This window comes from Paramormyrops kingsleyae, chromosome 23, assembly GCF_048594095.1.
Source record: "Paramormyrops kingsleyae isolate MSU_618 chromosome 23, PKINGS_0.4, whole genome shotgun sequence".
Lineage (NCBI taxonomy): Eukaryota > Metazoa > Chordata > Actinopteri > Osteoglossiformes > Mormyridae > Paramormyrops > Paramormyrops kingsleyae.
Window position 1 is genome coordinate 3,990,586 of NC_132819.1, and position 14,474 is coordinate 4,005,059.

General features: G+C 49.6%; 1 protein-coding gene across 2 annotated transcripts in view; it reads right to left on the reverse strand.

The window, feature by feature from the left end:
- LOC111860223 (class I histocompatibility antigen, F10 alpha chain-like) overlaps positions 1 to 14,474 on the reverse strand; it is a 108,528-nt gene that overhangs the window by 74,634 nt on the left and 19,420 nt on the right. The gene's annotated exons all lie outside the window — the stretch shown is intronic.

Here is a 14,474-nt window from a genome sequence, read left to right on the forward strand (position 1 = left end):
CACGTCAGTGCAATGATGTTACATAATTTTTTATTATGTGTAAAACAAAAGACTGATCTGTGGGCCAGATTTAATAAGAAATGTCGCAGGCTGGGACCAGAATTGCCATCCAGCCTGTATTTAACGGGTCTTGTATTGTAAAATAAAATGCTGCATTCCGTTTTGAACCAAAATGGCCAGTGATCCAAGGCAATGTAATTACGGTGTTGGTGCCAGAGCATTGGGTTAGCATATGATCCGCAGCCTACCACATTTTAGGATGAAATCCTTTGACATTCAAAAAACAAAACAAAAACAAAAAAACAGTGTCCTAGATGGGCAGCATGTCAGAAAGCTCATTTGGAGGCGCATGGCCCATGAACTTATTTTTTACAGGTGGAGCAAAGCCAATGTATAATGTTTCAGGTTATTACATGGGTGTCCTTGTTGACTCAGATCTACATTTTGATGCTCATCTAACAACAATAAATATAAATGCGTTCTACCATCCACAGAACACTGTGGGCAGTGGTGGCCTAATGGTTTGGGAAGCGTGCTTGTAATTGAAAAATTGCAGATTCGAATCCCTGACCATCAAGGCACCCCTGAGGTACCCTGAGCAAGGTACTACCCCCAAGCACTGCTCCCCGGGTGCAGAATTAGCTGTCCCATGCTATGTCACATATGCACATTTCATTGTGGTGTGTCAACAATGACAATTAATCACTAAATTCTAACACAGGTGAGCTTTGGAAGATGCTCTCCTTCCATAATGCAGAGACACTAATACATGCCTTTATACCTCGGCTACTGTAATGACCTGCTTTCTGGTTGCCCATCTGGATCCTTGTAAACTTCAGCTTACAAGCATCTGCAACAAATGCAGCTACCAGATAGTTTACAAACAATAAAAGTCCTGTTCTATGCTTCTTCCCAGTTAAGTCTTAGATTGATTACAAGATACTACAACTCAAGATGGTGAGTCAAAGTGATGGACTCTAGCTAACTGCTCACCCCCAGCTAGGCCTATAGTGTGTGTGATGCATGATAAATGTTACATTGAAAAATTTGTATTCAGATTTGATATTTTTATACTAAATTGTGTTGTTGCCATATGGTTTTCAGCCTTTGAAAGGTGTGGTTTATTGATCACTTTTTTTTTGATTAATTGCTTTATTGGATTGCTTTATTACTTGCATTATTGATTAATTGCTATATTAATTAATTGCCTTATTGCATTGGACCTGGAAGTAGTGTATTTATACAGTCAGTATGGAGGGGTCTCGCTTTGGTTGCCTTGTACGGTTATGTTGTAAATGTAAATGTGAGTGTTGAGATTTTTGACTTAATTTATGGTTTGTTGTTTTGCCTTTATAATTGGTGTTTTGTTTATGGTTTGTTGTTTTACTTTGGTTGTGGTTTATTTTCATTGTCTATTCATGCACTTTAAATAAATGACACACTTTGCATTTTGTCACTGTTTGCGAGTGGTATGACATGCAGCTTACGCCCACGTTACAGCTTAGGTGTGTTTGTGGGGGACATCTTTACAGTGTGGGGTGTTGAGCCAGGGGGGATCGGTGCCATTGGCTTTGGAAGAACTGAACTTTCAGTGCTGTCACTCTAGCTTCACCCCCCCTTGTGTAATTGGTAGGGGTGTAACGGTTCACAAAAATCACGGTTTGGTTCGATACGACACAGTGGTGTCACGGTTCGGTATGTTTTCGATACAGCAAAAATAAAAACAAATGCCAGATAATTTCTTTGATTTTTTTCACTTTTTTATTTATTAAAACATCAAAAAAGTATGATCTTGTTTTTTTCTTTTACTTTAAACAATGATGAAGCTATTCTTCACCCATCTTCTGAGGTTTCTTTTTAGCAGCAAATAAAACAAAACCTCCTTTATAACCAAAACCAAAAAGCTCCTGATAAAAATTTTTTATGTAATTTTGTAGTAGTTATAAACTAATAGAAAGAAAAGAACAATTTTGTTTTTATATGGAACTCAGTTTCAATCAATTTTTAAGTTTTTTTACCAGAAAGATGAGTGTGTCCACATTTTATCGACCACTCTCTTGCCATCACCCTCCTAACTTACAGGGAAACCAAAGTGCTCCCAAACTCCAGACCTGTTGGTTATAGGAGGATACTCTATTTCTGGTCTGATAATTGCATTAACGTTACTAGCCATTTTGCAACGTGCTAGTGCAGCAAATGCCTGACTGACTGGAGTAGTGTTTGGGGGTGGGAGGGGCAGTCAACACGTTGCCTGTCATGCCGTTTGGGCTGCCTTGTTGAGCGTAGTAGCACTGAAAACATTATATTTTACACACTTTATTCCCTTTTATTTTTTTCAAATATAACCCTCTGGAGTCTAGGGGTAGGGAACACACTTTCACTGACTGGGGCATGATCACACATTTCATTCAATATCATAAACTTAATTCATGGCAAATAAATTATTTCTTATATATTTGTTTTGGCATTAAACTCATCTTAATCTTAGTGTACTTTGTAAATATGTCAGATTTATGTTAAGTTTGTAATTTGACATCAAAGTATATACATTGCAAAATGCAGCTTGGAATAATTGCAGACACATAATAAAAGTACATACAGTAGTAAGCAATGCTGGCAGTTTGTTTTGATCCAAGATATCTGATCAACAAAGTCTTGGCTACATGAAGATGACTAAATGGTATAGTTGCAACATTCAGTTGGATTTATAAATAAGAAAAACCGAACTCATGTCACTATTTCTGGCTCCTTTCATTGAATATGTAGCAACTTTCATGTGTATGAATGAGCCATTGTCACCTGGCCACGTCCCTCCCCCCCTTTTATGGCTCTGACTGGAATGTTTCTGGATCGTGTTTCACCGTTGCGCTGTTAATAAAATTACCATGCGAATGGGATTTGAATACGCGCTAATGCGGCTATTTAGAATGTGAATAGCGATCTTCGGGTGAGAGCGGTACTATGGCCCCGATGCAGGTAAAACAAAATAAGGTGACATGGTTTACTTTCTTGCCGATTTAGCCTAATTTTAAAAACTTTAATACTTCCGACAATGGACGTTTTGAAAAGAAGACCGATTACGGATTTAATCAGCGTTTTTCTCATATTTCTATAAGAAGATTTCAGCGAGTTATGAACTGAACACCCCTCCTGGAGCCGACACCTTATCGTGGTGGAGGGGTTTGCGTGTTCCAGTGATCCCAGGAGCTAAGTTGCCCGGGGCTTTATGCCCCTGGTAGGGTCACCCAAGGCAAACAGGTCCGGGGTGAGGAACCAGACAAAGTTCGGCTCAAAAGACCCCATATGATGAAAAAGATTTTGGAAACACGTTTTCCCTTGCCCGGACGCGGGTCACCGGGGCCCCCCCCTGGAGCCAGGCCTGGGGTTGGGGCTCGATGGCGAGCGCCTGGTGGCCAGGCCTATACCCATGGGGCCTGGTCGGGCACAGCCCGAACAAGGCACGTGGGTCCCCCTTCCAATGGGCTCACCACCCGTAGGAGGGGCCATAGGGGTCGGGTGCATTGTGAGCTGGGCAGTGGCCAAAGGCGGGGACCTTGGCGGTCCGATCCTCGGCTGCAGAAGCTAGCTCTTGGGACATGGAATGTCACCTCTCTGATGGGGAAGGAGCCTGAGCTGGTGCGCGAGGTTGTGAAATTCCGGCTAGATATAGTCGGGCTCACCTCGACGCACGGCTTGGGCTCTGGAACCAGTCTCCTTGAAGGGGGTTGGACCCTTTTCCACTCTGGAGTTGCCTGCGGGGAGAGGCGCCGAGCGGGGGTGGGCATACTTATTGCCCCCTGGCTGGGCGCCTGTACATTGGGGTTTACCGCGGTGGACAAGAGGGTAGCCTCCCTTCGCCTTCGGGTGGGGGGACGGGTTCTGACTGTTGTTTGCGCTTATGCGCCGAGCGGCAGTTCAGAGTACCCACCCTTTTTAGAGTCTCTGGAAGGGGTGTTGGAGAGCATTCCTTCTGGGGACTCTCTTGTTCTGCTAGGGGACTTCAATGCTCACGTGGGCAATGACAGTGAGACCTGGAGTGGCGTGATTGGGAGGAACGGCCCCCCCGATCTGAACCCGAGTGGTGTTCTGTTGTTGGACTTCTGTGCTCGCCACGGATTGTCCATAATGAACACCATGTTCAGGCATAAGGGTGTTCATATGTGCACTTGGCACCGGGACACCCTAGGCCGCAGTTCGATGATCGACTTTGTAGTCATGTCGTCGGACTTGCGGCCGCATGTCTTGGACACTCGGGTGAAGAGAGGGGCGGAGCTGTCAACTGATCACTACCTGGTGGTGGGTTGGCTCCGCTGGTGGGGGAGGAAGCCGGCCAGGCCTGGTAGGCCCAAGCGTATAGTGAGGGTCTGCTGGGAACGTCTGGCGGAATCCCCTGTCAGGAGGAGTTTCAACTCCTACCTCCGGCAGAACTTTTCCCATGTCCCGGGGGAGGCGGGGGACATTGAGTCCGAATGGGCCATGTTCCGTGCCTCCATTGTGGAGGCGGCTGACCGGAGCTGTGGCCGTAAGGTAGTCGGTGCCTGTCGCGGCGGCAATCCGCGAACCCGCTGGTGGACACCAGTGGTGAGGGATGCCGTCAAGCTGAAGAAGGAGTCCTATCGGGCCTATTTAGCCTGTGGGACTCCAGAGGCAGCTGACGGGTACCGGCAGGCCAGGCGGGATGCGGCTTCGGCGGTCGCTGAGGCAAAAACTCGGGTTTGGGAGGAGTTTGGTGAGGCCATGGAAAACGACTTCCGGACGGCTTCGAGGCGATTCTGGTCCACCATCCGGCGGCTCCGGGTGGGAAAGCGGTGCAACATCAACACTGTTTATGGTGGGGATGGGGTGCTGCTGACCTCAACCCGGGACGTTTTGGGTCAGTGGAAGGAATACTTCGAAGACCTCCTCAATCCCACCGACACGCCTTCCGATGTGGAAGCAGAGTATGGGGACTTGGGTGTGGACTCCCCTATCTCGGGGGCGGAGGTCGCTGAGGTGGTTAAAAAGCTCCTCGGTGGCCGAGCCCCGGGGGTGGATGAGATCCGCCCAGAGTTCCTGAAGGCTCTGGATGCTGTAGGGCAGTCTTGGTTGACACGCATCTGCAGCATCGCGTGGACATCGGGGGCAGTGCCTCTGGACTGGCAGACCGGGGTGGTGGTCCCCCTCTTCAAGAAAGGGGACCAGAGGGTGTGCTCCAACTATAGGGGGATCACACTCCTCAGCCTCCCTGGTAAGGTCTATTCGGGGGTTCTGGAGAGGAGGGTCCGCCGGATTGTAGAACCTCGGATTCAGGAGGAGCAGTGTGGTTTTCGCCCCGGCCGTGGAACAGTGGACCAGCTCTATACTCTCCGCAGGGTTCTGGAGGGTTCATGGGAGTTTGCTCAACCAGTCTACATGTGTTTTGTGGACTTGGAGAAGGCATTCGACCGTGTCCCTCGGGCAGTCCTGTGGGGGGTGCCCCGGGAGTATGGGGTGCCGGGCTTCCTTTTAAGGGCTGTTCGGTCCCTGTATGACCGGTGCCAGAGTCTGGTCCGCATGAGCGGCAATAAGTCGGACTTGTTTCCGGTGAGGGTTGGACTCCGTCAGGGCTGTCCTTTGTCACCGATTCTGTTCATAACTTTTATGGACAGAATTTCTAGGCGCAGCCAGGGCGTTGAGGGTGTCCGGTTTGGTGACCTCAGGATTAGGTCTCTGCTTTTTGCAGATGATGTGGTCCTGTTGGCCTCATCAGACCGTGACCTTCGGCTCTCGCTGGGACAGTTCGCAGCCGAGTGTGAAGCGGCTGGGATGAGAATCAGCACCTCCAAATCCGAGACCATGGTCCTCAGCCGGAAAAGGGTAGAATGCTCTCTCCGGGTCGGGGATGGGATCCTTCCCCAAGTGGAGGAGTTTAAGTATCTCGGGGTCTTGTTCACGAGTGGGGGGACGATGGAACGGGAGGTCGACAGGCGGATCGGTGCGGCGTCCGCAGTGATGCGGGCGCTGCATCGGTCTGTCATGGTGAAGAAGGAGCTGAGCCAAAAGGCGAAGCTCTCGATTTACCAGTCGATCTACGTTCCTACCCTCACCTATGGTCACGAGCTGTGGGTAGTGACCGAAAGAACGAGATCGCGAGTGCAAGCGGCCGAAATGAGTTTCCTCCGCAGGGTGGCTGGGCTCTCCCTTAGAGATAGGGTGAGGAGCTCGGTCATTCGGGAGGGACTCAGAGTAGAGCCGCTGCTCCTCCGCATTGAGAGGAGTCAGATGAGGTGGCTCGGGCATCTGATTAGGATGCCTCCTGGGCGCCTCCCTGGTGAGGTGTTCCGGGCATGTCCCACTGGGAGGAGGCCCCGGGGAAGACCCAGGACACGCTGGAGGGACTATGTCTCTCGGCTGGCCTGGGAACGCCTCGGGATTCCCCCAGAGGAGCTGGAGGAAGTGGCCGGGGAGAGGGAAGTCTGGGTTTCCCTGCTGAGACTGCTGCCCCCACGACCCGACCTCGGATAAGCGGGAGAAAATGGATGGATGGATGGATTTCAGCGAGTTATGAACTGAAATAGACAAGAAAGATACTCGGCATCGCTGACGATGCCGTCGACTCCAGAGGGATAAAAGTATTTTTCTGAATCGTTCGGTTTGTAATGCGTACCTAACCGAAAGCCTCGTACCGAACGGTTCAATACGAATACGCGTATCGTTACACCTCTAGTAATTGGAGTGCTGATGTTACAGGGACCCCCCCCCGGCCCGCCTGCATTCCCACTTGCCTCTCCCTCCTACTTATGCTGCCATAGCCATATCTGCTGGAGCTTACATATTGCATATTATGACGTCCTGCCTGCCCTCCCCACACCTGTGACGTCCTGCCTGCCCCCCCTCCTGCATGTGACATCCTGCCTGCCCCCCCTCCTGCGTGTGACGTCCTGCCTGCCCCCCCTCCTGCATGTGCATTGTCTCAAAGAACGTCCGACGTGTGGGAACAGATTCCCAAAAGATCGTTCCCATGGATGAAATTCCGCGGTCTTACTATTCATGACATGTAATCTGTTGAATTATATGTCCTCATTTGACGTTATATTTTACATTATCTGATTAAATTTTTTTGTTAATCTGTAAGGTGTACCAAAATGACATGATTTTGTTTGAGTTAGCGGGAGAATGAGTCTTGTATATACGTATATAAAAAAATTGAACCCTGTAGTCAGTGCTGTGAGTAAAAGCAAGACGAGAAAGCAGAGAATAAAAACTGTTAAAGCAATTAAGCGCACAGCTCTTCCAAGCTTTCAAAGGATGAATTTATCCACAATTACTTTAACCTTTTTCCTGGGTGTATTTTATTTAGAGCAACTTAACAAACTTCTCAAACAACGTCTCTAATATTCTCTGATAATTCTGTAGTATTCACTTTTAACATGCCGCACCACGATCAACCGTGTCTCTCTCCTTTTTTTATATAGTACAACTCACAAAGAAGAGCCATACGTGAAACTTATATAGTACAGTGGTACCTCGGTTCTCGAACTCACTAGAACTCGAATATCTTGAAAGTCTAACAAACCAGTTTGATCTAGAACTCGATCTGAATATCAGAAGTCGAACCGTGAACGCTGACCTAATATAAAGTGTACGCGCCAGGAAATGAGTCATACTACAATGCAATTCTTCTTACTTGAATGCCTTCTTCACAGACTGGACGATTAACCAAATAAAGCAGCACAACATTACAGTAACTAATAATAAATAAACCACTAACTTACGTGTAATATTAGAGCATTTATGTAATTTATTTAAACTTTATTTTACCAGGTAAATTAACTGAAAATCAGTTCTCACTGCTTTACGTGATATTCGGGAGAAATAGCAGATTACGCATCGGAACTGCCTGGGATACAAACGTCATGCGTGTAACTAAACTCTTCAGCCAATAAGGGCAAAGGTGTGTTGTCACAGAGGCGGTTCCAGTTTGTGCAGCTGGGTGAGAGGTCGCAATGCATCTAACCGTAATGCATTGCGTCTGGATCAGAATGCGTTGCTTTAAGACAGCGCTGTAAGCAAGTCGAACGCACCCAATGACCGGACTGGGGAAACAAACTGAAAAGCGGTCACACGGACTTAATACAGAGGACTAATGACAACAACCAGAAACAGCTGATCACATGGGGATCCCATACGAGGTTAACGAGGGGGCGTGGCACTCGGAAGGAGCAGACAATCGGAGCAGGACAGGGGTAATGTTGGGATAAGAAAAAAAAAACATATTTAGGTGTAATTTTGGGGGGCCGGGAACCAATTAATTGGTTTTCCATTATTTCTTATGGGAAAAATTCGATCAGAACTCGAAGTTTTTAGGATTCGATCCGGAGACCGGAAAGGATTAAGTTCGAGAACCGAGGTACCACTGTATAAAGAGCAAGGGCGTCATCTATTGGCAACATTTAACACCCCCACTCGCTCTTGGCTCTATAACTTCTATGACATCTAAACAAATGAATAAAGTAAATTCTATCTTTTACTTTAATTATGCAAATCACAGTCTATGCATTTGAAATACCAAACATATCTTTAACAAACATTTTTAACTTTATCTTTGTAGATGGCTTTGTCATCACATCAGCAATAATTCGATCTGTAGGACAATAGTCCAAGATTAATTTTCCACTATTTACAGCTTCCCTGATGAAGTGGTACTTGATGTCGATGTGCTTGCAGCATTGCCTGTTCACTGGGTTTCTGGCTAGTGCCACAGTACCCTGGTTGTCTTCATACCACTTTTGTTTGTGCATAATGGTAACTGTCCATACCTCTCAGTAGCTGTTCCAAGTAAATACATTCTTGAATCCCTGATGCTAAGGCAATGTATTCTGCTTCACAAGTGGATAACGCTACTGTTGGTTGTTTCCTCGTTTTCCAGGAAATTAAAGAACTTCCTTTACTTAGACTGGCACAATATCCTGTTGTACTGCGTCTGTCTTTTGTGTCTGATGCCCAGTCAGCATCACAGTACATTCTCAGACACAGTTTTTCAGTGTAATTTCTTCTGAAGTGTAACTCCTGTTCAGCTGTACCTTTGAGGAATCTCAACACGTGTTTCACTGTGTTCCAATGTTCCACTGTAGGTTCAACAAAATGCTGAGACAGTTTACTGACCACAAAGTTAATATCTGGGCGTGTACATGTGGATAAGTAAATTAAACTCCCTACTGCTTCTCTGTATTCTTGAGGCTCTTTTAATTTTTCATCATTTTCTGCGTACTCTAGTTTTGGCTGACATGGGGTTTCTCTAGGCTTACAATCCTGCATTCTAAACTTCTGCAATACTTTGTTCACATATTTCCTCTGTGACATTTTAACTTCACCTTCGGTTTGTTCAAAATCTATACCTAGGAAATATTTTAACTTTCCCATGTCATGTTTCATTTTGAACTACATTCTCATTACTTGCTGCTATAATCAGATCATCAACCCATGTAAGTAAAATTACTTTTCCATCATGTTTTTCTTTTGTGTATAAGCAGTGATCTGCAGAGTTCTGTACAAAGTCATTTTGGATCAAACATGTATGTAACATAGTATTCCAATTCCTACCCGACTGTTTCAGACCATAAATAGATTTCTGCAGTTTACATACAAGTCTCCCTCCTGTATTTGTCTTTTGTTCGTAACCTTCTGGTTGCTCAACATATATATTTCGATCAATGGGTGCATGCAGATAAGCGGTCTTAACATCCATCTGATGTAAGATTAATCCCTCTTGTGCTGCCTTTTGCATGATGACTCTGATGCTGGTCATGTCAGCTGTAGGTGAGAATATCTCCTCATAGTCAGTTCCTGGTTTCTGACTCTAACCTTTTGCCACAAATCTCGCGTTATATTTTTCCAGACCATCACTGTCACATTTGAGTGCATAGACCCATCTGCCCCCCACTGCCTGTTTACCTGGTGACAAGCAGGTGAGACTGAAGGTCTCATTCTCTTCCAGTGACTGCATTTCCTCATCCATGACCTTTTTCCACTGTTGTGACTTGGCTGATGACATAGCTTCCTGGTAGGTTTGAGGTATGTCACAAACTGCCCTATAACAAGAGTCCACACAGGTTTGTAGTTTATCCTCCATATTTCCTGCCTCAAAATCCTGTAAATAAGGTGGCTTTCTTTTCGTTCTTGGTGGATTTCTTTCGATCACTGTCTCAGTGACCTCACCTTGTTGTGGGCATTGAGTCGTCTCAGGTAAGTTCACAGAAATGTCGCTTTGAACACTCTCTTTTGGTATATGTTGTACACTTTCATTAACATCATCTTCCTCTTTGTCTGTTTTGGGACGTAATATCTTATCTTCCTGTACTATGTATGAATCCAATTTTTGTGTTTCTTTTTCTTTGGATGTTTTGTTCGTGAACTTCACCAAGTCTTTGGACTTTCTCTGTGTCTGGGTAGTACGCTAGGTAAGCTGGACTGTTTCTATTGTAGCCAATAAAAACACCTTCCTCACACTAGGAGTCTAACTTCCCTTTTTCTTGCTTGTAAGCAAAACACATTGAACCAAATTTCTGCAGCTTGGAGACATCTGTGGCCTGTACTACGAAGGGGGTTTAACCAAATCAGACTTAACCCCGAGGTAATTTGCGAACACGAGGTTGACTCCATCGGGGCTAATCAGTACTACGACGCCAGTTAAGAAGTTCATTTGTTAAATCGGTGTTAACTGCATTGGAGTTTGTGCGCGTTCACATAGGCCTATATGGAGCACGTTCGGTAACGCAAGGTACCGTTTGACCCATAGCGCGATCTCCATATGTTTCACGGAGGAAGACTGCATGCTAATTTTGCAGGGTTATGAGGAGTTTAAATCAACGCTATAAAGAAAGTCCAATACCACTGCAGCCAACAAAAGCAGGCAGGCTTGTTGGCAACGTATTGCTGACAGAAAATGCATACGTACATTTTCACGGTCATAAAAAGTGGTCTAAAATATCTCACGACCGAGTATTAGACAATGAAGTGTTTTCTGAAAAGAATTGAAATACTGTTAATAAATTACAGAGGCTAACAGATGCGACACAATTCAGAAGTCACATATTATACGCTGCTAAGTAATGTAATGCTCCCTGAAGTTCCATTACTGTAATGTTACTCATAATGTAAACCTAATGTTAACAATAACTGATCTGATTTCAAATGCAATAGTAGTGGAAAGCGTACGTGGCAGCAAGTCAAGATGAAATATAAAAACATGTGAAGTGGTACAGTAGGGCTATGTATTTATATTTCTACTCATTATGAAAGATTTGTTGTGTCTAGCCTCCACTTAATAGCGTGTTTCTATGTTTTACAGCTAATAATAAAAAGGTGTCTGTTCATATGACACTTAATAGAAGGTGAGTCACTGTTTAACAAACAATTAAATGATTTACAACAGGACAAAACAGAAGCATATGTGTAGTGAGAAAACGACTAGGAACCTGTCACCGCGGTTAAGTTAGCCTCATATTCCATATTCAGTTTTCTGGCTTTAATATCTTTACGGAAGGTGGGCGTTTTTAATGACAGAATTGTGATGTCCAGTACACAGACATCGATGCACACCGATTATTTTTCCGCTTCAAAACATTTTGTGATTTGTGCCAAATCATGTTAATAGCTAATATAATAGGTCCTTTCAGCTGTAATTGTTACGGCTGTGGGGCAGGCGAGCAGGAAAGCAGGCAAGCGGAGCCGTGACGTCGGACAAACAGGGTTTAATCGGACTTTGGAAGGCAGACACTCACAAAACGCATAACAATACAATGACGGATCTGGGGAAGACTGACTCAGACTCAGACTAAATACAAAAGACAAGCTAGACATAACAGGACTCAGGTGATCACAATCAGGGCTGAACACGAGGTAACGAGGTGGGCGTGGCACACATCAGGAGCGGACGGAGCGGATCATGACAGAACCCCCCCCCCAAAGGCGCGCAAACTGGGCGCGCCCGAGAGGAGGCGACGGACGAGACGAGACCGGGGAACAGGACCTGAAAGACAAAACCAAAAACCATCAACGAAGAACAGGGAACAAGACAGAGACACAGAACAAGAACAAGGACGAAACGAAAGACAGGACACGACAAAGGACAGGAAAAGCAGACAAACAGACCGAAACAGGAGACACAGGGGGACCAGAGAACGGAGGAACAACAGGGCAAGGAGTGAACAGAGGAGACCGAGAGGGACGAGAAGCAAAGACAGGATGGACAAAGGGACCAGAAGGGAACGGAGGAGGCACAGAGGGACGAGGAGCAGAAACAGGCGGGACAGAGGGACAAGGGAGGAGGAAGCAGGGGAGCCCAAGGGAACCCAGGCGGGCGACGGGCAGCGGCCGGAGGGGCCGCAGGCGAGAGGAAGGAGGGAGCAGGAGGGGACCGCCTAGGGACCAAGGGAACGGGACGAGGGAGTGACGGAGGGGACATGGAGGGAGCAGGAGGGAACCACCGCCAGGGGCCGAACGGGCGAGCCAGGGGGCAGGGCGGGCGGGACCCGGGCCCGACGCCTGTGTCCCCGTCCCTTACGGGAAACGGACAGGCGGGGTCCTGGGGGGTGTCGGCCTCGCTGAGGCAAGGGTAAAGGAGTCAGAGCCTCCCTGGGGGCAACAGGCGTGGCCGTAGGCGGGGCAGCCAGGGCCGCGGGCAGGACGGGAGAGGCGGCCTCGGACGGGGCCGCGAGCAGGACGGGAGAGGCGGCCTCGGACGGGGCCGCGGGCAGGACAGGAGAAGCGGCCTCGGACATGGCCGCGGGCGTGTGGCCAGCAGGGGGCGCCTCGGCGGGCACCTCAGGCCGAGCGGAGGCAGCTGCAGGCGTGCGACCAGCAGGGGCCGCCTGGGCAGGCGCCTCGGGCGTACGGTCAGCAGGGGGTGCCGCAGCGGGCGCCGCCGTCACGCGGCCAGCAGGGGACGCCGCAGCGGGTGCCACCATCACGCGGCCAGCGGGGGGCGCAACCACGGCCACCTCAGGCAGCTCAGGCGCCGGCAGGACAGGCAGGTCAGGCGCCGGCAGGACAGGCGAGACCGGCGGGTCAGGCGAGTGGCCAGCAGGGGGCACCGCGGGCAGAGCGGCATCATCCTCCGCAGGCGTGCGGCCAGCAGGGGGCGCCGCGGGCAGAGCGGCGTTATCCTCCGCAGGCGTGCAGCCAGCAGGGGGCGCCGCGGGCAAAGCAGCGTCCTCCTCCGGCGGTGCAGCTGCAGGTGAGCAGGGCTGGCCGGGCAGAACAGGTGAGCAGGAGCAGGGCTGGCTGGGCAGGACAGGCGAGCAGGAGCAGGGCTGGCCGGGCAGGACAGGCGAGACGGGCAGGACCGGCGAGCAGGGCTGGCCGGGCAGGACAGGCGAGACGGGCAGGACCGGCGAGCAGGGCTGGCCGGACAGGACAGGCGAGACGGGCAGGTCAGGTGAGTGGACAGCAGGAGCCGCCGCAGGCAGAGCGGTGCAGCGCGGCGGAGGCTGCAGCAGGCGGTGCCGCGGGCAGCAGGCGGTGCCGCGGGCAGAGCGGCGGAGGCTGCGGCAGGCGGTGCCGCGGGCAGAGCGGCGGAGGCTGCAGCAGGCGGTGCCGCGGGCAGAGCGGCGGCGGCTGCAGCAGGCGGGGCCTCGGGCAGAGAGACGGCGGCTGCAGCAGGCGGTGCCGCGGGCAGTGCGGCGGCAGCAGCAGCAGGCGCTGCTGGCAGGTCTGGAGCCGGCAGGTCCGGAATAGGCACCAGGATCGGCGCCGGGCGTGCAGGCGCTGCCGCTTTCAGGGCCTTGGGGATCCGGGGAATAGCATCCCAGACGGCCCTGATCCCCTCATATTCCAGGTGGCCACCCTGGAATATGGAGGCTGCTGGTGACGGCAGCTGCGCAGCTGCAGTGATCCCCGCTGATTTCGGCGTCGGAAGGGGCTCCTCCCGATAATCAGCGGGGAGAGAGGCAAAACGGAGAGAGCAAGCCCACAGGGAAACGGTCGGGGTTTCCTCCAGTCCTCTCCCTCTGCGCCTCTTTTTCCTCCGGCTTTGGTTGGGTGGTTGCGACGGGGTTGCCAGAGAGAGGGTGAGTGGCTGGAGCCGCCTCTCCGTCACCCCGTCGACAAGCTGCCGGAGGTTTTCGCACACTTCCGCCATCGTGTGCGCGTTCCCGGAAGGCGACATCTCACTTAAGAGGGTCCCGCTCCGGCTGGCTAAATCCCGCAGCTCGGGGTCCTCTTGGACCTCTGGCAGGTTCAGCCAGTAAATGACCTCCTGGAGCAGATCGAGGCGTTGGTCCTCGATCCGCGGAGGCACGTTGTAGAGATCCGTCATTCTGTTACGGCTGTGGGGCAGGCGAGCAGGAAAGCAGGCAAGCGGAGCCGTGACGTCGGACAAACAGGGTTTAATCGGACTTTGGAAGGCAGACACTCACAAAACGCATAACAATACAATGACGGATCTGGGGAAGACTGACTCAGACTCAGACTAAATACAAAAGACAAGCTAGACATAACAGGACTCAGGTGATCAC